The following is a 24,531-nucleotide window of genomic DNA, read 5'->3' as shown; positions in this document are numbered from 1 at the left end:
CAGCTGATTGAAGACGTGGGTCAAAACTGACCGTTAACATAAGAGATGGGAACATGAGTTGATCCACATGATTCACTGAAGCGCCATTTTACCCTGCCACTGAGGCCACTGAGGTCACCATCATGAGCTGGAGTTGGGAATCTTGAACTGAACCTGGTATCACAGCGACACCTACTGCTGCTAAATGGAACAGCAACATTGAACCCAAGTACAGGATTGGAGGGAGACTGATGGTCGCTGTTTGGGTTTTTGAAGAACAAGGAGGGCGTTGGTTCAAGCTGGATTCTCAGAGACTATTTCCCCAACCTCTACATTGGCATCTACACTGTCATCCAGTCATGTGACTGAAGTCATCCAGTCATGTAACTGAAGTAATCCATTCATGTCAGTGATGTCACTTGGCAGGACTGTCATTGCCTTCACATTCTAGAAAAGAATCCAGACTCCACATTTCCTCCTATCTATTATTGTGTACCACCCTCCTGGTCCTTACTCTGAATTCTCAGAGTTTATATCCAGCTCAGTTCTCAAAACAGATTCAGTCATGAGTATTGATTAATTTCCTTTTCTCCACTGATTATATGTCAAGGTTTGTGTGTGGGGGTGGAGCCTATCCCAGCAGCCTTCGGACAAGAGGCGGGGTTCATCCTGTACAGGTCACCAGTCCATCACAGGGCCAACACACACAGACAGACAACCATTCACACTCACAGTCACACCGACAGTCAATTTAGAGGATCAATCAGCCTCGTCCCCTCTTGATGTCTTTGGACTGTGGGAGGAAGCTGGAGTACCAGAGAGAACCCACACAGACACAGGGAGAACATGCAGACTCCACAGCTGGGGCTCAAATCTGGAACCTTCTTGCTGTGAGGCCACAGTGCTGACCACTGCACCATTGTGTCCCCTGAAAATGCCACCAGAGCGTTTGGATTTTCTATAAAATCAAGTACACATGAACATGAAAAGGGTTTTCACAGGGCTGGTGGTGCAATGGATAGCATGACTGACTACTGTCAGAAGATTCTAGGTTCAACTCCTGGCTCGCTCACTTAAAATTTTATACTGAGAAGCTTTCACACCTGAAGTGTGAACCACTGCTAAAAGTCACTGAAATCCTCCAAGGTTTCCTCCTTGTCTGCTGTAAACATGAACACATGCATGGCTCCTGCTACCTCTCACATGTTAAGCTGGCACTTGACAGTGACAGCAGGAGAACAAAAAATCCCAGTGTGTCATCAACATTTCCTGAGAAATAAATGATAGAAGCTGTTGAATTTCTGTATCAGAACAAGGAGAAAGGAGCCCCAATGAAAGAGTGATGATTCTTTAGTTTGATTTTGTTCTTCACTCCTACACAAGAGAGTGAAAGTGTCGGCTGGCAGGGAGCAACTGCCTGCTTCAGAATGGGACGAGCCTCAGGACTTTCCAGTGAGAGATGCAAAGCTTTCACTTTATCAATGGAATCACTGGGAAAAGAAACTCATCCTGTCAGATGAAGGCCAAAGAGTTTTGCTTCAACTGTGTTGAGGGAGGGTTTGTTCAGATGATTCTAGAAGAATAAATCAAAACATCATCATTTAACATTCAGAAGAAGTGAATGCAGAGTTTTATTGATGGTTTCAGGAATCAGCCTCTGGGTTCGTGGTGCTCCAATCTTCAGACAACTGAAAGTGATGAAACCACCTGTGTTGAGTTGTCTTCCATCATGGAAAACTGAAAGGAAAAACTCACACAATTAAACATTCATGGGTTAACAGTTAGCTAAGCTACCAGTTGTCAAACCTGCATCTGAGGGTACAAACAAGAGCAGGCTAACATTTGTATTTTAATTTTATGTATGCAAAGAATCAGAAAGACAGTTACAATGACATCATCAATACAAAACCTTGGGCTCACAAAGATGAAGTGAACAATTTCCACAATCAATCCCAAATTTAAGGCCTGAAGTTAGAAAATAATATTAGTAGCTACCTAATGTTAGCTCGTAAATGTTAGCAAGCTGGCAATATTTAGCACCATCAAATAGTTCAAACAAGGTCAACAGCTGTTATAATGATGGTCACATGATTTAAAAGACTAAAAACAACTCTCTGTATCAATGTAAGATAGAGTTACATAAATGAATAGAACATTACTCACTGACTGAAAATTGAAAAAGCACCAGACTTTGGTCCAGAGCTTGGTTCTAACGTTACTTGACAGCACTTTTTAGGGCCTGAGCCAGAAGGAACTTCTGGCAAAGACTCCATTATTTTTCCCACTTTTTTTTCTTCTTGCAATCAACACTGCCCAGAGTTCATCTGCAGGAAATAAAATTCACACATTTGATAAAGTTTGGTCAGACGGTGCAGATACACTTGACACCCAGAGAGGTGAGCAGGTTTTGGACCAAGTTGAAACTTGTCAAGTATTTGAGACAGAAAATGACAGAAAGCTGTGGCTGTGTTCTGGTTCTGCGTGTTTTAGATTTATTCCCCTTCCAGTAATGTCTTATTTCCAGCTCTGCTCTCCCTCAACTACTGTTTAGTGTCATATTTATTTTGCTGACTACTTCATTGACATGTGGTCAAAATGTCTTGTGTTTCCTGAAATTAACTGAGTGCTGCTCAGTAAAGTTGACATGACTTGAGATTCTATTCCTGCTTGGTCCATTTCAACATTCTTATCCTTCCTATCATTGGAGATGAAGTATCAGTCAGGGCTGTACTTGATTAGTACTGCATATAGTACACATCAGTCACTGCCATTACACAGTGGAATGGAAGTTGAAATACTGTTAACCAGCAAGCTGAAAACTGTTGTGGTATTTGACAATTCTATTGTTTCTGAATGAAAATCATGTGAAGGAGAATCATTGAGACATCCTAAAAATGGCTGAGGTCTGCTGAGCTGCAGCAGGTCTGAGCTGCTTTTGATGCCCAGATGATGAGGAGGCAGTGAATGTTGGGTTTGGTGGAGCTGAAAAAATGCTGCAGGTGTTGAGAGGTCTGCTGGTGTCCAGGACTTCCTCTCCAGTTCTCAGCTTCTCCCTGCAGTTCCCACAAACACCACAACAGTCCTGGAACCCCTGCAGATGGTGGAGGACCATGATGACCCCGATGCACCATCAGGGCATCAAAAAGCAGTCCTGATGATCAAAAAGGTCCCTCCACTCATTCAGGGTCAACTCTAGAAGAAGCTTCTGGAACAGATGAGCAAACACTCTCAACTAGAAATCATGATTTAAACACAATGTTGATTTTTACAATTTCCTTCAATGTTTTAAAAACCATCAAAGTGGACAGAAGCCCAGATGGTCCAAACCTGTTTCCTGTCTCCTCCCATTGTGGAGAGCCTCTGTTCTGTCCTGCTGCTGTCCAGTTGTCTCTACTGAGCTCCTCTGCTGGTTCCACCTTGAAGAGGGTCTGAGCTAAAATTGAATCTTGGGGAACTTCAACCTTTGATCTCAGAGTTTTGTGTTTGATCTTAGAATTCTTTCTTTGATTTCACCTGAGACAAAGACATCGAATCTCAAGTTGCTGTTGAGGAGGCCGTGATCCCATAGTGGTTAGTACTCTGTGTTGTGGCCGCAGCAACCCTGGTTCGACTCCGGGTCACAGCAGCATGAGACAAATTTCTTGTGTGTATTGATGGACACAAACCAAGCAGAATTTTCCCACAATGCAACAGGGTGGTGTTTGGTCAGTGTTGACCAGGTGTCAGTCTGACAATGATGTCATATATTTTGTTATCACTTGACCAGACCCAAAAGTAGGCTCCAGGTATCAGTCTCTTCTCAATACTAATGTCTGCTGGCTTAGTCTGCTACTTTGATGGCTCTGACTACAAAAAGGTCCAGACCCCTGGATATGGTGGTTCCTCCCTAAACGTAGATTCTGTCAGCTCATGTTTTGAAATCAACTCACCATGAACACAAGTAGATTTCAATGGACTGCAAATGTGTCTCATTTAATGGTAAACATGTCAAATATAAATTCCATCACCTGAGGAGGTCTGCTGCTGGAATTAAGCTCCAGATATTCACAAGATATTCTATATCTTAAAATAAAGCATTTTTATATTTGATTTATTGTTCATTAGCCTGCTTCATGTGGTGTGATTTTATGTGTCCTATATTAAATAGAACTTTGTAAACGATCGTCCCTGAGGATGTTGAATGATGTCAAAAAAGTGTTTTCTCAGCTCTCCTTTCCTCTAAGTAGAGGAGTCTCTGCTGAGGTCGTTCCCTCTCAGAGTCCTGACGTCTATTCGGATGCACCGAGAGACTCAGGCAAACAGAAGACAAGGGCAAGTGAAGTAACCTGAAAATGAGAGGGGAGGTTCGACATCAAACTTAAACAGGAAGAACAGGACACAAATGGGATATCAAAATAAGAGAGACCATGAGACATGACCCCGCCTCCCTGCTTGCCAACCATGTGTCAAGTGTTTTCTAGCTCATTGACATTTCTGTAACTCATGGAGCAGCCTCGTGTCCTGTGAGCCATTTGTGAAACCTCTGGAGAAGTCAATCATTAGTAAATAATTGTTGATCGTACTTTTGGTTTTCAGTGGCAGCAGTAGGAGGGAGAAGCTTTGTTATTTTCCTGTCCCTTTTCTCCTGTTTTTGGATGAGTAGTTTGGTTTTTCTTGCAGGACAGGTAGGGATCTTGGTTAGTTTGGTTTGTTGTGTTGGCACTGCTCACCTCTGAAGCTAAATAAACTGCTACTTTGTCTTTTGACCGTGAAGTTGGCTGGTTTTCTTGAGAGTGGAAGGCGAGGGAGCTCTCTCTCTATCTTGTGTGGCCCTGGTCCCCCCAGACCAGGACCAGGACAAAAAAATAAAAGACAGACTCTGAGACATGACCCCCCAGTTCCTGCTGCTTCCAGCTCTTCATATCGAGCCCCTCGTACAGTGGTTGAGAGACACCACAAATATTAAAGGTGTCCACATAAATGGAGAAGAACACAAGGTGGCGCTGGACGCTGATGATGTTTTAACATATTGAAGTGAGCCCCCTAACACAGGACCTGCATTAATAAAGCTCTTTGAAACACTGGGAAGCTCTGCTGGACATAAATTCTCCATTCTAAAACACAGGTTCTGACCTTTAATCACTCACCTCCAGAACACATGGAGGAAAACCTCCACCTGGATTGGGGCCAGAACTCCTTGAAGATGATAGAAGAAGATGGAACTCCATTTCCTTTCTGAGTCTGAGTCACAGGATTGATAGAGTAAAAATAAATGTCCTACCACAAGATCTCTTTCTAGTTCCAGGACCAACTGGAGAAATTGCCTTCAAAACCGTTTCTGAATTGAACAAAATGCTTTCCAGATTTATCTTGCAGGGGAAGAAACCCAGGCTCAAATTTGAACCACACCATGAATGAGCCCCAGTTCCTGCTGTACTGGCCCATCAAAATCTGGAAAAATGTTTCCATAAAGTCCAAATCTCAATGAATAATTTGGAATGTTAACAGGAGAATATCACTACAAGTCATTTAATGATGTGCTTTTAATCCTGGGTTCAAGCCTCATGAAATGAACCCCAGATTTAAATCCTGGATTCAAAGAGAGTAACAACTTTCTACTCACTGTTGGAAAATGGAAATTTAAAAGATTTGAAAGCCTGAGAAGAGAATATCACTGAGAAAGTCGGACTTTTTAGAATCCTCTTAGGTGAGCAATTATTTTTGAACACGACATCAGAAATGAAACAGACTTTAATGATCCAATGCTGAAAATATTTTTGGCTGCCCATCAAGAAACAAGAAAAACCTCATATCGTATGTTGTTTTCCGTTTGACCTGATTCTTGGTTGTCAACTAACTGGCTCATTGGCTTTCTTGATGGAACAACAAAAGCAAAAGTTGAAGACTTTGAATATCCAGGCCTCTGGCGTGATTCTCAGCTGTCATTTAAATTTCACATGAACTCAGTGTCCAAGCAAATATCTGGTGGGCTAAAATTACGTTTGTTGTTCTGTTGACTTTTTCCACAAGAAGTCCGGAAAAGTATTATGACACAGTTCATGTTCCCAATACTGGACTACGCTGGTGGTTTCTATGGGAACACTGGTGACGGCCCCAGGCCTGTGGTCCTATGCAGTGTTCTGTGTGCAGGGTCCTGTTGGTGGGTGTGTTTGTGTCTTTGCAGGTCTGGAGCAGCCTGGTCATCAGGCTGACTGGGAGGACCAGGCCAGTGTTCCCAGTTAGGCCTGTTTAACCCCGCCTTCCCACACATTTGTCTCCCTTTTGTGCTCAGCCGGCGTGCTGTTGTTGTCCTTTTGTTTTTCCTTGTTTTCCACCAACAACATGCAGTACACATTGACATCACATCCACACTCTCACCTCCACTGCTGACACTGACTTCCACACCTTCCGCTTATTCCTTTCGAGTAAGGGTCACGGGGGGCTGGAGCCTATCCCAGTGGCTACGGGCGAGAGGCGGGGTTCACCCTGGACAGGTCATCAGTCCATTGCAGGGCCAACATACAGAGACAAACAACCATTCACTCTCACATTCAAACCTATGGTCAATTTAGAGAACCCAAGTAGCCTTGTCCCCAAATTGCATGTCTTTGGACGGTGGGAGGAAGCCGGAGTACCACAGAGAACCCACACAGGCACGGGGAGAACATGCAAACTCCACACAGAAAGATCCCGTGCCAGAGCCGGGACTCAAACCCGGAACCTTCTTGCTGTGAGGCCACAGTGCTGACCACTGCACCACCGTGCAGCCCTTCCACACCTCATATGGTTGATTATTTACTTCAATAAATGTTGATTTGCTGCTACTAGGTTTTGCTGCACCTCTGAGCCGGTCCTAACACATTCAGACATCAATCTTTGTCCTCTCAATGTCTGATATAATAGTCTTTGTAGATTTGTGCTCAGGTGTTTGGATTGAACCCATCATTATTTAATGTATGATTCCCAAAGTGTCAGGATTGAGGGTTGTGGATGGTGAGGGAGACCCAAACGCAGACATTTTTGGTGAACAAAACAGGGATCGTGACACAAAGACAACTCCACTGGTCAGTATTTATTTTCAAATGTGTCTGCTTGAATTTCCCTTCATACTTTAAGCAACTTTCAATTCCTTTCAGCTCACAATGCAACCTAGAGTGTAGAGATCATTTGTTTCTATGTCTGCCTAGAATCAGCAAAGAAACTGGTCATCGCACATTCATATTTTCCTCAAGTCAATTTTATCATTTGGAAACCATCTTGAGGATATTTGGAGAAAGTTCAATCTTTTAGCTGCAGTTACAGTGACTTACAACACTGCAAAAAATAAAAAATCACCCCTCCACAAACACTCTTGTCCAACTTTTGTGCCCAGATTTTCTCCTCATGAGGCACCAAATCAAGTCAAGTCATTTTTATTTGTATGGAACCAAATCACAACAAAAGTTCTCTCATGACTCTTTACTAGTAGAGCAGGTCCAGCACCAAACTCCTTCAATGAATCTACACCCAACAATTCTCCATCAACAAGTACATCCTGCAACAGCGGTGATGAAAACCTTCCTTTTAACAGACAGGAATGTCGAGCAGATCCAGGATCAGTGGGGACGGCCTTCTGCTTTGTCTGGTTGTATTTAAAGCTCCATCAGATTGGAACAACCTTTCCTCCTCACTTCGGTCTCTCACTTCCTTTCTCATCTTCAAATCATCAAGCATTTTCAAACATCTTGCTCTTGTTTCTGATGCACCTCACCTTTTCTCTCCAGGATTCACTCTGTACTTGTTCTTGTTTGTTCTCTATACTGTACATATGTGGATATTTGTGTATGAATATGCATTGTGTACTTTAATGGTGCATGTAAGCAGTATTTATTTAGATGGGTGTTGAAATGTATGAGTATGGGTACACAGGCCCACTCTTATTCTGCAGTGGGATCTCTGATCATACTTTGTATAATACTGGATGGTGAGTGATGGGGTTTGGCTTTGGGGAACATTGTTGGCCTGTACTTGGGTGTATGATGTGTGTGTCCTTGTGTTGAAATGTTTGGTATTTTGTTTAGAATCTACTTGTATTATTGTTGGTCATTATTTGTCAGGACCCCCTCCAAAATGAGATGGTGCATCTCAAGGGGCTACCCTTGAAATAAAGAATCAAGAATGAAGGTGTATGCTTGTCTTGGTGGACCCTCTGCTCCTCAAGCTGAGTCAACAGATTCCTGTGTTGCCTGAGTCATTGTGTATGGTGGCTGGCATTCGGCGCTTTCACCGCTGCAGCTCGAGCTTGATTGGCTGTCAGGACAGGTGTTATTAAGAATGGTAGAGGTGACAGTTTTGGCAGGACAAGTTGCTCCACATTCAGGAGATGGTGGGAATTTTAAAGGCTGGTGACAAACTCTTTCACTGTGTGGTTCAAAGTCCCTGGTTTCCTTGCAGCTTTGAACTGAGCAGGTGTTCATTCACATATCAGTAACAGGGTGACACTTTATCACAGCAGTGGACAAACATCAGCATTCATCACACAGCAGCTCCTCTGATCAACAGAACAAGCTAAAGTATTCTGGAGAATGAGGCCATGGATCCTTCTACCTCTCACATGCTAAACTGGCACTCTACCATTTGAGCTAATTCCCCTGCTAATGAGCACAGCAGATAATGCAGCTTGACCTTCATGCATGGTTGGCTGAGCGTCACCAGTTGAAGCTTCTCTGGTTCAACAAACCCTTGGGACCAAGACACAAATTGGAACCTGTGCAGGTCTAGACCCATATTTAAGTTGGTGGAGACAATTGACTGAATGAAAAGATTTGCCCAGAGTCCAGCTGACTTTTCTGAACTGACCCCTCATTTCTGTGTGGAGTAAACATCAGAGGAGGAGGGTGCAGGTTCTGCTTTGACCTCCTGACCTCCTGGGTAAAGCAGCGTAGATGTTGAGCTTGAAGGAGTTGACGGCCTCCTTCATCTTCTCATTGGTTTGCTCAGCATCATGAAGTGTTGCTGAAATTCAACATGTCAGCTGAGGCCAGAGATTCCTGTGTTCCGTGAGTCATTGTGTATCGTCTCTGTTGTTTGAAAGCACAAAGCTGTTCCTGATGGTCCAGTGTGTCATATGTTGGGCTCCCACAGCTGTAACTGGGGTTTGAGCTCCGTTAAGGGAATGGTTTTGTGGAGAGAAGGGAGCACAAGAATTGACAATTTCAGCAGGAAAGGTGACCATTGCTCCACAATGTCAGTCCCAGGGGGAATTCATGCTTCCCCCAGCATGGCCCTATGATCAACAGAAATGAACTGCCAGTGGAGATCCTCAGTAATCCAGGTCATGGTTTCTCTAGATTTCTGTGTTGTAGTCAGGACACTTGCAAATATCAGCCTCTTTCCTCCATGATCTCTCATTTTTTCTGTTCTCTCCATTTCTCCTCTTCGTTTCTATTCCTTGCTGACTGTTGTTCCTCATTTGTGGCAGAGTTCAGTCAGTGGACCAGACATTTTGCCACTACACTGTCCATCATCAGGGCATTTAACATCCATGACTGGCTCCCAGATCATTGCCATGACCTCATCCCCTGCACCAGTGGACAGTTCATCAAGGATGGCAAACATGTGGGTCTCAATTCCCCTCCATCTTTGTAGGTTGGTTACATTTCCTCCTCGTCTTTAATACATCTTAAGTTGACATTTTTCTGTTTTTTCTTGGCTGCCAGGCTGTCTTACTTTTCAATGGCACAGCAGCAACGAGGGTTGCTATGGTGCAGTGGGTAAAATCCCTATCTATGGTCTGCAGAAATATGCTGAGTTCTTTTTTTTTAACAGAAATTCAAAGACTGACCAAGGACACCAAAGCACAGAATTTAGAGATCAAAGAAAGAAATCAAAGACGGAAAAAGAAGATCAGAAAATGGCACAGATCAATAAGATCCATGGACTCATCAGTGAAGGTTTTCTTGTGGTTCACGGTCACTTTTTGTCGTACTGGTGTGATGATGTCAGACCCTTCACATTCAGTTCAAACACTACAAAGTGCAGCGTGTGATGCAGAGGGCAGCAGCCTTGTGCTTGGTTCCGTCATGGTTCTCTGCAATTTTAGCAAACTCACCAAAGACCTCCCTGAAAGCAGGATCATTTTCCCAGAGTTCTTTTTTGACCAAGTACCAATTTGTCCCTCTTTCCAAACAACAAACAAAGATGAGATCAGATGACATGGACGATATGATATGGATGTTATTTATGGCTTTCAAACTCCAAATATTCAATTTTTTCTTCAGGGCTTTTGAGAGGTTCTGGGTAATGAATGAAAATTTAAATTGGACAGAAACGACATGCAGGGTCACTGTGTGTGTTTACGCGTGTGTGTATTTCTTGATTTATCGTGCTGGAGACCATTTCCATCATCAACACTGATCAGGAGTCCTCTTCCTCATGGGGACCAAAGACCGGCCCTGATGCAACACAGCGCAGTTTGTTAGTTCTTGCATGAATTTCAGAGTCAAGGTCTGGATTGAGTTTAGTTTCAAATAAAGATTAAGATACATTTGGTTAAGATTAAGATTAAGGTTAGGCTGCACATAGAATGAAGTCGATGGAATGTTCTAATAAGAATAGCTGGGCACACCTGAGTGTGTTTGCATGCAGACTTTCTCTTGTGACAACTGATGTCATTTGGAAACCATCTTGAGGACATTTGGAGAAAGTTCAATCTTTTAGCTGCAGTTACAGTGACTTACAACACTGCAAAAAAAAAAAAAAATCACCCTTCCACAAACACTCTTGTCCAACATTTGTGGCCAGATTTTCTCTTCATGAGGCACCAAATCAAGTCAAGTCAGTTTTATTTGTATCAAACCAAATCACTACAAAAAAAGGCAAAAAAGGCAAACCTCAGTGGTTCTGAAACTCTTCTCCTGAATCACTCCTGAGCTGCAGCAAGAAAAAATACCAGTGCCCAACCAGATCAACTTCATGGCTGCTAACAGCCTCAGACACTTGATTTCCATCAATCTGGAGCCAAGAAGGCCCTCACCTGTGGTTCTCCTCCAGGAGGGTCCAGGTTCTGCCATTGTGGCTCCTTGTGCCACTGCCAGAGAGCCTCAGCTGCACACTGCAACATTTCAACAGGACATTTACATTCCTTCAAATGTCCTGACATCTTATTCCAATGGTTCTGTTCCATCTTTATATTTTAAAATCAATCACACAATGAAAGCTGCCACAGCTGGTTTAAGTGAGAGAACACGCTAAGAGATTTGAAACCAGTAAAATATGCTTTTCTGTGTGCAAACTAGTGAGGGGCATGGAAGGATATTTTACCACCAATACAGAACCCAAACTTTAGTCATGTGATGAGATGGCGACTGAGAAGAGTGATTATGAAGTTAATGGACAAAATGTGAATTGAAAGAAAATGCATTTCTTCTGTAGACTTTGATCCAACATTTGAAGTTAGATTTTGGTGGCTGCTCTATGTTGGAGGAAACCAGGCCGATGTTGGAACGTCACAGGGAAACTCGTTTGCCTCCTCAGACTGTGTGGCAGACTGCAATATGAAATGAATTAATTCATTGACAAAGTAGAATTTTTTCCACTGGAGCGACTGGCTCCTGAGTTGTTGCATTTATTGTTAACATTAAACACACAGTCTGTGTTCATGGCAATAAGAAATTAATTTCATTTTTCTAAAGGACAAGAAATGAACCAGAACATTAGAACCACATAATATCTCTCTATCAGTTTGTTCCATGGGACACATTCCAGACAGGAAGGTCCCCCTGAGACTCGAACTCTGATAACTGATTCAGAGTCCAGAGTGCTCACCATTTCACCATGGAACCAAACACAAGGAGGAGTTTCCTCAAAATACAACTTGACATCACCTGCAATCCAAACTGTTGATATTTGGAGGTTCATCTTGCTCTTGTTCCAGACTACATTGCCAAAAGGAACATGAACCACAAGGAAATCATGGAACTCCAGATTTATTCAGGACTTTCTAACTACATCGTATGACCTGTGAGCAAAGACTGGCCACGCCTTCCTTAATTTATCAGTTAATTACTGCTTCAACAAACATGCCACATAATTAAGTTACCAGAATTTCTCTCATTGAAAAACCCACCAGCCTGATTTCTTGACATGACATGAAAAATTCTCCAAACCTACACAGTTGGGGTCGATAGATACAAGGTTAACCAGGAGGAATCCTGCTCCTGAACCATGGATGGAACAAAATCCACTGGAAAACTCAGCAATTCCTGAGTGCCACATCCATCCAGGAGCTTGGGTCTCCACTTGACTGTGATGATCCATGAGATCCAAGGAGGACAGAGGAAAGAAGGATCCTGTTGGAGATCTCCTACCTTCTTCCTACAAGTCAGAGGTTAATAACCTCCCTTGTTGGTGGTGCCCTCAACCTGCTGAGAGCATCACTTAGTTAACTACAGAGAAACATAGCAGCTCTTCTGAAGGCTGCAGGAAACCTGCTGGAACTGAGACTTGGACTCAGGTCACTGGATTCAAAGTCCAGGGTGCTAACAGGTCCACCATGGCATCTGGGCTTTACTTACCGTGTAAAAAGGACCACAGTGGTCGTCTGGTTTTAATTTTCACAAACAAATACGGTTTAAAACTTGTAGACAGTGACACAGGGCTCTTATTTGAAGGGCCATGGGATGTGAAATATCCCAAACCTCTGAGATCAGAGCGATCACTTTGATCTCAGGGTCCTGACCTTGGGGGTTCTTCCTTTGGTCTTCCAATACTTGTGGTTTTTATTGGCATAACTTTCAATTTGCACGCAAAAAGAGAATCACAGTCAATTTAAACCCAGCAGACAGTGTTTATTTCTAATGAATCAGACAATGGCACAAATGAGAATGAAAGGAAAAACAAAAAAAAAGGTTGAAAAAAATCATTCACCACTCTGAAGCTTTTGAAAGTTCATTTGAAGGTTTAAAGGTGGTGGTGAGGAGGACACCCTGATCCTCCCTGTCGTCACTGCCAGGATTCTTTCTTCTGGTGCTGTGGTTCTTCTGATGAAGGGCGGCATGATGTTTGCTGTCTCAGGCTCCACCAAATGTCCTCTTCAGGACGCCACAATGTGGCCTCTTCAGTGCTCCATCTTCCCTGCATCGGAGACACAAGGGTTTCTCCTGGTGCCGACCCGATCATCCTTCTACCGAATGGTGCGGCGATGGATCCTCAGAGGACGCTGGGATCCTTCTTCTCATCAGTGCCACAGTTTTTCATGGAGGGAACAACAGGAGCTTTTTAGTCATGTTTTGCTTGGTGTTTCCTGCTCAGAGCATCAGGATCTGTGACGCCATCTTGTGGTAGTGGGTCATCATCTTGTTGTGTGACAGTGGATTCATTTATCTGCTATTTCAACACATTCAAGTTCATTATCCCTACATGTCAAAATACATTTGGTGTGGAGTTTTACTTTCTGGCCTCAATCATAATGTGTGCATTTATTCTTCATGAACATTTCTCAGCTTTGTAAGTTTATGATATTTTGTCTTCCTCTGTTTTCTATTCCATTGTTGTTGTTGATTCTATTGCAGGTTTGAGTTCCCTGTTGACTGAAGCAGAAACAGGAACAAAAAGCTGGAGGTGGTCAGAGCTCCAAGTTGGGACGCTGATATTAAAGTAGGAGATGAACACATCCAGGTTAGCCATCACTCTCAGAACCTGCTACTTTACCTCTTCAGAATGTAGCAGCATAGCATAGCTTCATCTCACCGGTTAGTGGCCCACTTTGATGTCTGGGATATGAGGTTAAAGGTTCTTTACAGCTCTGAATGAAGGGTTTATAAAGTGTTAACAATGCCATGAATAACACAAGCATTCAGTAATCCTAGATAAAAGGAGACTCACCATCAAGTTGGACAAGTTGAAGAACAAAAGGACTTCTCCACGATCACATTTATCCTCTCTCTCTCTGCGTGGACACAACAAATGAGCTGGTTCAGAGACACGAGGCAAAAAAAGCTGGATGAACTCTTCTTCATTCCAAAAATGACTTCACCCTTGAACACTGACGTCAGGTCATTTTATAGGGTCCTCCATTTTTTCATTTATGTGACGTTGCATATTGGGAAATAATTAATGATAAAAATAAAATATTTTGATGAAAACTATATTTGATCAGGAAAACTACATTGGGTCAAATAAATCCATCGTTAGTGACAGTGTTACTAATTTTAACTTTAGTGCTCTGGTGCTGATTGCGTCATTAAGATCTTCATGAAGAAATAAACTGAGATTTGTAAAAAAATTTTTTTTTTTTTTTTTTTTTTTTTTTTTTACAGAGTTGGCAGTTTGAGCATTGAATCTTTCTTTGTGTTGAGAACAAACCCTCAAAGCCTTCATGTTTCAGTTTGCTTCACAGCTAACAGACAAACACCTCTTAGCCTGGTTCTGGTAGTCCAGGTTTAAACACCAACACAAGGATTTTATGCTGATTTCTTCACATGCAGCTGAAATCTAGACTTCAAGTGTTCATGTGAGGTTACAGCTTCACGCCTATTTAGTTTTCAACAAATATTAAGTCACTTTTATGCATTGAGCTTACTGACGAACTTTAGTCTCAGTAGCTGAATCTGTTAGGGGGAAGGCAGTGTGGACCGGCAGGAGCCTCCTACAAAATGCAATGGAGAGAAGAAGAAATCCTGAGGAGTCGCTATGAGATTGAAGTGTTAAAGACGTGGCTCCTTTGGTGGTGATAGGATTTGAGCTATTGACTCTATTTTTAGTTTATTTCAATGTTATTGCAAACATCAGCTGCTCACTTATCAGCTAGCAAGTAAACAACAGTATTGTTCAGTGTGCTAGCTGAAGTAGACCGAGCGGTCAGTTGAGTCTTTATTTCCATGTGTGCTCATGGTAGCAGGGGTTTAGATTTCTAAATGTAACCCTTTTACCACCGGCTCCAATATTAAAACCCACCTTAGGCTTACAGGGAACACTTTAACTCATTTCAAATATCTTGTATGGTAAAAGTCCCATCTGGAATAATTAATATCAATCTAGGGCAATGTATGATTCTCACTCTTAAATATTCAACTGGAGGCTATGGGGAGAACACTTGACCTTTAAACTCTGCTGTAAAGCTTCAGTAACAACACACAAATTCAATGAAACAACACAAGATTTCAGTTTAGAAAATGTATTAAAGGCTTGCAGAAAAACACATTCAAACCTTGAATAAACAAGACTATAGAAAATAAAAAGAAGAACCCCGGGGTATATTGTTTGTCTTTTTTTCAACTGTCTAATTTTATTTCGAGTGCACTCTTGTTTACTTTCGTTGGCGCGCTTTAGTTGGAGCTCATGATGGAAACCTTTACCAGATCCCCCCATGTGTCGGTGACGTCAACAATACCGGACCGCAGCCGATGAATCCCTCGCTCGTTGTGGCAGCAACCGTCCCGCTCGCAGCAGCCCGCAGCAACAGACCTCCGTGACTCGGCAGCAGCGGCACATCCTCCGGCTCCGTCGGGAACCACGACCCGTCCTCCGACTCCGTCGGCAGCAGTGACGCGTCCGCCGTTAACGACTCTCTCCCGAGGCGACTATCCGAAGCTCCTGTCCCGTCCGTGCAGCGGCGTCTCCCTTCAGCGTGGACAGCGTTAGCCTAGCTCCCGCTAGCTTCTGTAACTTGACTTGCCTGGTGCTCAACAAAACACAATCGGTGGCGGAGAATCCGACTCACGCACTCCGATCACGTCGGTCAATTACAGTTCACAGTCCGTTACCGATAAAAACTCCTCTCCGACGACACAGTCTCCAAACTCCGATAACGTTACGCCATTACACGATGCTCCTTCCTCGCGCGCGTTTCTCCCGGAAGTGTAAACACTAAAGGTCATGAACTCACGCACGTAACCTAACGTAATAGAATTACTTTAACATTTTTGAAAGACATTCACACCCCATGAAATTATGTTTTTTTGAAAGTACTAAACATCATTTTTTGAAAGTACTAATTTTAAACAAATTTTATACATTTTAATATCTTCTTCATAATACTAATTTATGTAAATTTTAGCTTAACCATGAACTGGCATTTTATTCTTAACTTATTCCTATGAAAATCATGAAATAAATACCACTGATTTATCAGAGTATTACATCAACCTAGGAATAAATTAAAGCTGCAGTCAGCATTGTTCGGGCCTGAGCCTCCTCCCGCCCACCGTAGCCGAGTAGCAGGGGTCGTCCGGAATCCAATGATGAATTTTATGAAAGCGGTGGGACTTGTACACTGCAAGCAATTGCTGTAAATTTACTACAAGATTTCAATAGTATCACCGTTTTTAAAATTACAGTACTTTGCCGTTAATTCTAATTGGAATCTGTTAAATTACACCCCATGACTGTTTAACAGAACTATGCTGTAATGCTAAAATACAGTACTTCACTGTAAATAAATCAACAGTATCTTTGCCTTATGGACGCAAGGAGAATCTCCTGAGCTGCACATGTGAGGCAAGAGCCTTGGTTTTCGTCATCCATCTCAATCACAGTCATTTGGTGAGTAGCGATTGCATTTATTGTAGACATTGGCGCAAAGTCTGTAGGCCAGTGGAGGCTAAGTGAAGTTTCCAGTTTGTGTGGCGACACACACGAGTGGGGGGTGCACTTATTAAAATATAGTAGTGACCAAAGCCGGACAATGCCACCTTGGGAATTTCGCCCAAGGAAATAGTTAACGTACCGACCAAAAGGCACTCACAGGTTCATTTACTAATTGGCAGGAGACGTGGTTCCATGACAAAAATATTTTATTGTAAACAGGCCAGCAGATTAAAAAGAGAACAAGAATGAATCTAAACAAGTCTGGAGCTTACCAGTGGGGGGGAGGGATCCCAAGGCAGAAGACACCCTGATCAATTGGGACATCACATTTAAAAAAAAAAAACACATGATTAAAGCAAAACAGGGGTGCACAGCACACAAGAGGCAAAGCGACGCCAGGACCGTGAGCTTCCAGTACCTGAAACGAAATGACAAGAATTATAATTTAACTCCAAAACTAAACAAAAAAAAACAGAACCAAACTCAAAACAATTTACAAATTAATTCGAGAAACAAGATTTAATTATTAAACACAAATTAGCAAGGAAAAATACCCCAAAATAACCAGAAACGAGTTCATTTCTCCATTGCTAGACCAGGGAGCTAACGGATAGCCGTCCAGCAGCTTGCTACACCCTGAAGCCCAAGCAGAGGAATGGGAAACAATGCAGATCCAAACCTTCAGAGCACCATGAAGGACAGTTCAGTGGCGCCACACGGTGGACATCAGGATCTGGCAGACTCTGGTTAAACAAGGTGAATTACTGAAACAACCTCCAGTTCAACACACAGCAGATTCCAAATCATTAACACAGAAGCAGAGCACTCCAGTGAACACAGTAAACAGTGAACAAACAAACAAGCAAAACATGTGTAGATGGCCAGTAGGTCGTAGAACAGGCTAGTAGCAGAGCGGGCTAATAGCAGAGCAGGAGCCTGTAACAAAGCAGGGTAGTCTGTAGCAAAACAGTAGCCCGAGCAAAGCAGGGTAGTCTGTAGCAAAACAGCAGCCAGAGCAAAGCAGGGTAGTCTGTAGCAAAACAGCAGCCAGAGCAAAGCAGGGTAGTCTGTAGCAAAACAGCAGCCACAGCAAAGCAGGGTAGTCTGTAGCAAAACAGCAGCCACAGCAAAGCAGGAGCATCTAGCAAAGCAGGGTAGTCTGGCAAGACAGCGCCCGGTAGCAAAGCAGCAGCTAGTTCTTCCTCAGTGTCACGGCTCACCAGCTGTGCCAATCAGGTGTAGATCGCACGCATGCAGAGCAAAGGGTTTCACAGCTAGTATGCTGTGGCAAACAGCCTCTGCACGTCAGATCGGGGGGGGGGGGGTTCCCCACTAGCGGCGATTAAGGGACCGTGTCCCAAAAGCCGGACGCCTACAATTAAACACGTGAATATGAAAAACGTGCATGATCAGCATGCAACACGAGCTACAGGGAGCTACTGCTACATACCAGCACAGACGGTGGCGAGAAGGCAGGCGTGAGGCGATCAGAGGAGGAAGCGATGTGACCAGGAAGTGGGAGGACCCCGAACCCCAAGAGCAAGAGATTGACCAGGTAGATGCTGCCCCTATTTATAGAGCAGCGCCACACACTGGTTGGCTCATGATGGTACAAGCCAAGTCAGGCATCACCAACCAGTCTCACTGCTAGGATGGGACCTCTCATCCTGCCACATTTGCATTGATAATTACACTCGGTGCACATCATGCTAGCCAGATTTAGCAGCTAGCCAAAATGTTGAAAATGCTTGCAAATTAATCCAAAAAACACAGAGAGTTGACTTTACTTTTTACATCTCGAGCCTCCACAAATTAATGTGTGCGACATCTGTATTTTGCCTGTGAATTCATGAAGCTTTCTGATAGTCTGAACCATTTTACAGTACACACAATATACGTGTCACACAACAGTTAAGTCGGTTCATATTAAGATGAGTGCACACTGACTGTGTTTACATGCAATTACGTTCCTCCATCTTGTGCTAGGCTACTGCTCTGGCATGAGTCTGTCTGATGGCATGATTACAGTGTACTTAAGGCCATAGATCAGGAGCTGTGGTTGTATTTGTTTAAAAAAGAGTGGTTTTAGCATCGTTCAAGTGCCTGCTCATTTGTGTTGATTTTTCTTTGTCTCTGATATTGCCTACAGATGCAGGAGCCTATTTTCCAGCTGCCCTGATCCTAGTAAGTACTTGCCTGTCCATCACATTTCACAGTTAATCAGTTATTTTTTTCAGACCTCAAACATTGAAATAGACAACTATGTTATCTGGTTAAAGAAGCTGTTTTTTTCTTCTTCTTCTTCTCTTCTCTTTTCTCCCTGTTTTTTTGGATCTCCAACACTATATCTACATGTATATATTTGATGGCTTATAATGTCTCATTCATCTGAGTGAGTTCCAACACTCCTTTTTTAGGCGCTTCATTGGAATAAATCCTGAGAGTGTCTGCATGTTTTCCCTGTGCTGGTTCTCTCCAGGTACTCCAGCTTCCTTCCACAGTCCAAAGACATGCAAATGGAAATGCAACTCTAAATTGACTGTAGGTATGGCTGTGAGTGTGAATGGTTGTCTGTCAATATTTGTTGGCTGCGGTGGACTGCGATGGACCACTGACCTGTCCAAGGTAATGTCCCCTCTGGGATAGGCTCCAGCCCCACCCTGTGACCCTTAACAGGATAAGCGGAAAAATGGATGGATGGATGGATGGATGGATGGATGGATAGATGGGTGGGTGATCACTCACAGGACTGTGAGTCTCTCACTCTGACCAGTTCATGCTATGGGACTTACACTGACGTAACCTGATTAGCTCAGTCAGTCGAGCATGAGACTCTTAGTCTCAGGGTTCTTGGTTCAAGCCCCATGTTGGGTGTTGATCTTAAACACCACTGCTTGTCCTCTCAGTTTTGAAAGCTTTGTTTGTAAATTGTCAGAAAAATCAGTGAATAAACAATACAAACTTAGGCTTTGTCAGAAATTCCATGCTTCCAAACTAACCAAAATGAAAAAAACAAAAGGTGAGACTTTTTCGTGCGTTCGAAAAATTTGTATGCGCTTCATTGTATCCACTTTCTATACTTCCATGCATCCCAGCTTATTTCTGTTAAGGGTTGCAGGGGGAGGCTGGAGCCTTTCCCAGTGGCTTTCAGGTGAGAGGCAGGTTTCACCCTGGACAGGTAGCCAGTCCATTGCAGACAGAATACCCACGCAGGCACGGAGAGAACATGCACACACCACACAGAAAGAACCTGTGCTCGAGCCAGGACTTGAACTTGCTTTGAGGCGACACTGTTAACAACGGTACCACCGTGCCACCCATTGACTGTAACACATTGTAAACAATATACACTCTTGTTATCATACAACATGTAGCCCTGTACAAAAATCAAATAAATTACATCGCATAAAAAGCATAAAAAGATGTGTTAAAAAGTTCAAAAATAAATAGAGTTCATGATCTTTAAAATTGGTTATAATGTGAGCAGGTTAAAAGCATAAATATAATATGTAACATTTAAAAAGTAAAACTATTTACAGTTAAAAAATAAATTCATATAAAGGTCTTTAAGTTCTCTGAGTCTGTAAAAGATCAGTGATCTGAGAATAAGGAGAGGGGAAGAAGCCGTGTTTATATGTAACCTCAATTGTTACCTGTCAATCATTTCATTCCTGTCTTATCTTTGGGTGTATTAAGACCGCAAAAGCCAATGAGAGGAAAGTTACTGTGTAAGGGGTGGGACTAGTGGCGCAGGTTTGTGAAGTGAGTAGTTCGCGCGCATGGGGAGAGAAACAGAGGCAATGATCAGAGAGTTAAGAGGGGAGGCATCATTTGTGTGGAGAGCATTTAAGTTTATTTTGGAGGTCGACGACTGGTGGTCCTGATGTAAACTTCTGTGTGACCTTCGAGAGGTGAATATTTATGCCTGTATTTTTAGCTTTATCTAACTGTTATAGTGAAAAGAGACTGGATGTGTACATGGTTAGCGACGTGCTAGCTAGGGATAGCATTCCGTGCTAATGTGCCTGCAAATCGTAGCTTTAGCGTTGTAATATTTTTGGAGCGAAAGTAAAGGTAATGCGAATTCGACACGAGATAATGTTTGATAATTGTGGCTAAATTAAGATAATATGCTTGAAGGAGACGGACATTGGAGAGAGAGAGACGGGTTTCCATCCGATGGCTCTGCTGTTCTGCTGTGCCCTGTCCTGCTGTGTTTTCTTCTTCGTGACTTTCGCTGTCCCGTCATTGCGTGTGAGTGTTTGGATTGTGACTGCCACCGCCATTGCCATTACCATTCAGACTCTCATCCTCCATTCCCGTTCTCCCCCTTCTAATAAAACCCTGGATTTGTGAGGACTAACATACACATACACATGCACTTGCTTTTATTGTGTGCTCAGCTGCGAGTGAAGCGGCCATTACAGTTGTGAAGCCCCGACCGCACACGAGCTTCAATAAACAGGCCTGAAACAGGTAAAAATTTAATTTAAGGTGTTTCATATGAATGTGTGTGTGCCCACAGGTAAAATATTGAGTTTTAGTTGTTGTAAATTAAAGAATAACGTTTTAGAAGGTAACTTAAGGATTCTGAAAGGGATTAAATATGATGTATATTTTTAAAAAACAAAAGGGTTATCTTTTGTAGAGGAAACTTTTTTTCCTTACAATTGAGGTGTAAAGGATGACTTGAGGGTATTTGATGTGAAACTATCTAACTAAAAAAGATTTTTATTTTCAGTGAAACGAAAGTTCAGAACCAAGAAAGACACTGTTTGTTTTGTTTTGAAAATCCTCTTACTCATTGTTAATAATTTTGTTCATTGTATTTTTATAATACTAGAATATATTCAATTTTTATTTCATCCATCTCTGTGAACAAGTACCTGTGAAGGATTAATTTGCAATTCTTTTAACTTCAGCTTGAGGAAAGGGCAGCTTTGAGTCTTTGGGGACCAGCATGAGCGAGCTTCCCTCACACACCTTTTCTTGAAGCGCCTTTCTGCAGCTTTGAAATTGAATGTCATGCAGCGTGTAATTTGAAGTAGACAGATGGCAGATGCAGTACTTTTCTCTAGATGACATCAACATTCTTTTCTTTGTATTGACAGGACACCTATTTGGCGTTTGAAAAGACCGTGAGGCTGTTGCACGACACTTTTTTTCTGAGGTTTTAAAGTGAGTGAAATGGATATAGAGCCCATGTGTGTAAGAGTCAAGGGCTTACGGCCATCCCACTCTGAACACGCCCGATCTCGTCTGATCTTGGAAGATAAGCAGGGTCGGGCCTGGTTAGTACTTGGATGGAAGACAACCTGGGAATACCAGGTGCTGTAAGCTTTTTTGTTTCTTTGTGAGGAAAGGGCAGCTTTGAGTCTTTGGGGACCAGCATGAGCGAGCTTCCCTCACACACCTTTTCTTGAAGCGCCTTTCTGCAGCTTTGAAATGGAATCTCATGCAGCGTGTAATTTCAAGTAGACAGATGGAGGATGCAGTACTTTTCTCTAGATGACATCAACATTCTTTTCTTTGTATTGACAGGACACCTATTTGGCGTTTGAAAAGACCCTGAGTCTGTTGCGCATCACTTTTTTTCTGAGGTTGTAAAGTGTGTGAAATGGATATAGAGCCCATGTGTGTCAGAGTCAAGGGCTTACGACCATACCACTCTGAACACGCCCGATCTCGTCTGATCTCGGATGCTAAGCAGGGTCGGGCCTGGTTAGTTCTTGGATGGAAGACCGCCTGGGAATACCAGGTGCTGTAAGCTTTTTTGTTTCTTTGTGAGGAAAGGGCAGCTTTGAGTCTTTGGGGACCAGCATGAGCGAGCTTCCCTCACACACCTTTTCTTGAAGCGCCTTTCTGCAGCTTTGAAATTGAATGTCATGCAGCGTGTAATTTGAAGTAGACAGATGGCAGATGCAGTACTTTTCTCTAGATGACATCAACATTCTTTTCTTTGTATTGACAGGACACCTATTTGGCGTTTGAAAAGACCGTGAGGCTGTTGCACGACACTTTTTTTCTGAGGTTTTAAAGTGAGTGAAATGGATATAGAGCCCATGTGTGTAAGAGTCAAGGGCTTACGGCCATCCCACTCTGAACACGCCCGATCTCGTCTGATCTTGGAAGATAAGCAGGGTCGGGCCTGGTTAGTACTTGGATGGAAGACAACCTGGGAATACCAGGTGCTGTAAGCTTTTTTGTTTCTTTGTGAGGAAAGGGCAGCTTTGAGTCTTTGGGGACCAGCATGAGCGAGCTTCCCTCACACACCTTTTCTTGAAGCGCCTTTCTGCAGCTTTGAAATGGAATCTCATGCAGCGTGTAATTTCAAGTAGACAGATGGAGGATGCAGTACTTTTCTCTCGATGACATCAACATTCTTTTCTTTGTATTGACAGGACACCTATTTGACGTGTGAAAAGACCCTGAGGCTGTTGCGCATCACTTTTTTTCTGAGGTTGTAAAGTGAGTGAAATGGATATAGAGCCCATGTGTGTCAGAGTCAGGGGCTTACGGCCATACCACTCTGAACTCGTCTGATCTCGTCTGATCTCGGAAGCTTAGCAGGGTCGGGCCTGGTTAGTACTTGGATGTGAGACCGCCTGGGAATACCAGGTGCTGTAAGCTTTTTTGTTTCATTGTTAGGAAAGGGCAGCTTTGAGTCTTTGGGGACCAGCATGAGCGAGCTTCCCTCACACACCTTTTCTTGAAGCGCCCTCCACAGCTTTGGAATGGAATGTCATGCAGTGTGTAATTTGAAGTAGACAGATGACAGATGCAGTACTTTTCTCTCGATGACATCAACATTCTTTTCTTTGTATTGACAGGACAACTATTTGGTGTGTAAAAAGACCGTGAGGCTGTTGCACATCACATTTTTTTTGAGGTTGTAAAGTGAGTGAAATGGATATAGAGCCCATGTGTGTGAGAGTCAAGGGCTTACGGCCATACCACTCTGAACACGCCCGATCTCGTCTGATCTCGGAAGCTTAGCAGGGTCGGGCCTGGTTAGTACTTGGATGGAAGACCGCCTGGGAATACCAGGTGCTGTAAGCTTTTTTTTTTCATTGTGAGGAAAGGGCCGCTTTGAGTCTTTGGGGACCAGCATGAGCGAGCTTCCCTCACACACCTTTTCTTGAAGCGCCCTCTGCAGCTTTGGAATGGAATTTCATGCAGTGGTTAATTTGAAGAAGACAGATGACAGATGCAGTACTCTTCTCTCGATGACATCAACATTCTTTTCTTTTATAGACAGAACACCGATTTGGCGTGTGAAAAGACCCTGAGGCTGTTGCGCATCACTTTTTTTCTGAGGTTGTAAAGTGTGTGACATGGATATAGAGCCCATGTGTGTGAGAGTCAAGGGCTTACGGCCATACCACTCTGAACACGCCCGATCTCGTCTGATCTCGGAAGCTTAGCAGGGTCGGGCCTGGTTAGTACTTGGATGGAAGACCGCCTGGGAATCCCAGGTGCTGTAAGCTTTTTTGTTTCATTGTGAGGAAAGGGCCGCTTTGAGTCTTTGGGGACCAGCATGAGCGAGCTTCCCTCACACACCTTTTCTTGAAGCGCCCTCTGCAGCTTTGGAATGGAATTTCATGCAGTGGTTAATTTGAAGAAGACAGATGTCAGATGCAGTACTTTTCTCTCGATGACATCAACATTCTTTTCTTTTATTGACAGGACACCGATTTGGCGTGTGAAAAGACCCTGAGGCTGTTGCGCATCACTTTTTTTCTGAGGTTGTAAAGTGTGTGAAATGGATATAGAGCCCATGTGTGTCAGAGTCAAGGGCTTACGGCCATACCACTCTGAACACGCCCGATCTTGTCTGATCCCGGATGCTAAGCAGGATCTGGCCTGGTTAGTTCTTGGATGGAAGACCGCCTGGGAATACCAGGTGCTGTAAGCTTTTTTGTTTCTTTGTGAGGAAAGGGCAGCTTTTAGTCTTTGGGGACCAGCATGAGCGAGCTTCCCTCACACACCTTTTCTTGAAGCGCCTTT

The 24,531-nt window shown here is 43.2% G+C and overlaps 2 non-coding genes and 5 pseudogenes across 2 annotated transcripts; all 7 read left to right on the top strand.

Moving 5' to 3' along the window:
• The first annotated feature begins 21,745 nt into the window (after positions 1–21,745).
• On the top strand, positions 21,746–21,864 carry LOC147265916 (5S ribosomal RNA; annotated as a pseudogene).
• A 311-nt stretch (positions 21,865–22,175) lies between these two features.
• LOC147265915 (5S ribosomal RNA) lies at positions 22,176–22,294 on the top strand (annotated as a pseudogene).
• A 311-nt stretch (positions 22,295–22,605) lies between these two features.
• LOC147265914 (5S ribosomal RNA) lies at positions 22,606–22,724 on the top strand (annotated as a pseudogene).
• Positions 22,725–23,035: 311 nt separating this feature from the next.
• On the top strand, positions 23,036–23,154 carry LOC147265913 (5S ribosomal RNA; annotated as a pseudogene).
• Positions 23,155–23,464: 310 nt separating this feature from the next.
• Positions 23,465–23,583, top strand: LOC147265912 (5S ribosomal RNA). The gene has a single exon (XR_015113993.1). It is a non-coding gene; the product is annotated as a 5S ribosomal RNA (ribosomal RNA).
• Positions 23,584–23,892: 309 nt separating this feature from the next.
• On the top strand, positions 23,893–24,011 carry LOC147265911 (5S ribosomal RNA). The gene has a single exon (XR_015114419.1). It is a non-coding gene; the product is annotated as a 5S ribosomal RNA (ribosomal RNA).
• Positions 24,012–24,320: 309 nt separating this feature from the next.
• LOC147265910 (5S ribosomal RNA) lies at positions 24,321–24,439 on the top strand (annotated as a pseudogene).
• The last annotated feature ends 92 nt before the right edge of the window (positions 24,440–24,531 follow it).

The sequence above is a fragment of the Aulostomus chinensis genome, chromosome 4 (genome assembly GCF_037954235.1).
Source record: "Aulostomus chinensis isolate RoL2024-O1b breed Wild chromosome 4, RoL_Achi_v1.0, whole genome shotgun sequence".
Classification (NCBI taxonomy): Eukaryota; Metazoa; Chordata; class Actinopteri; order Syngnathiformes; family Aulostomidae; genus Aulostomus; species Aulostomus chinensis.
The sequence above is the reverse complement of the archived record's forward strand: the minus strand, read 5'-3'. Positions and strand labels throughout refer to the sequence as shown.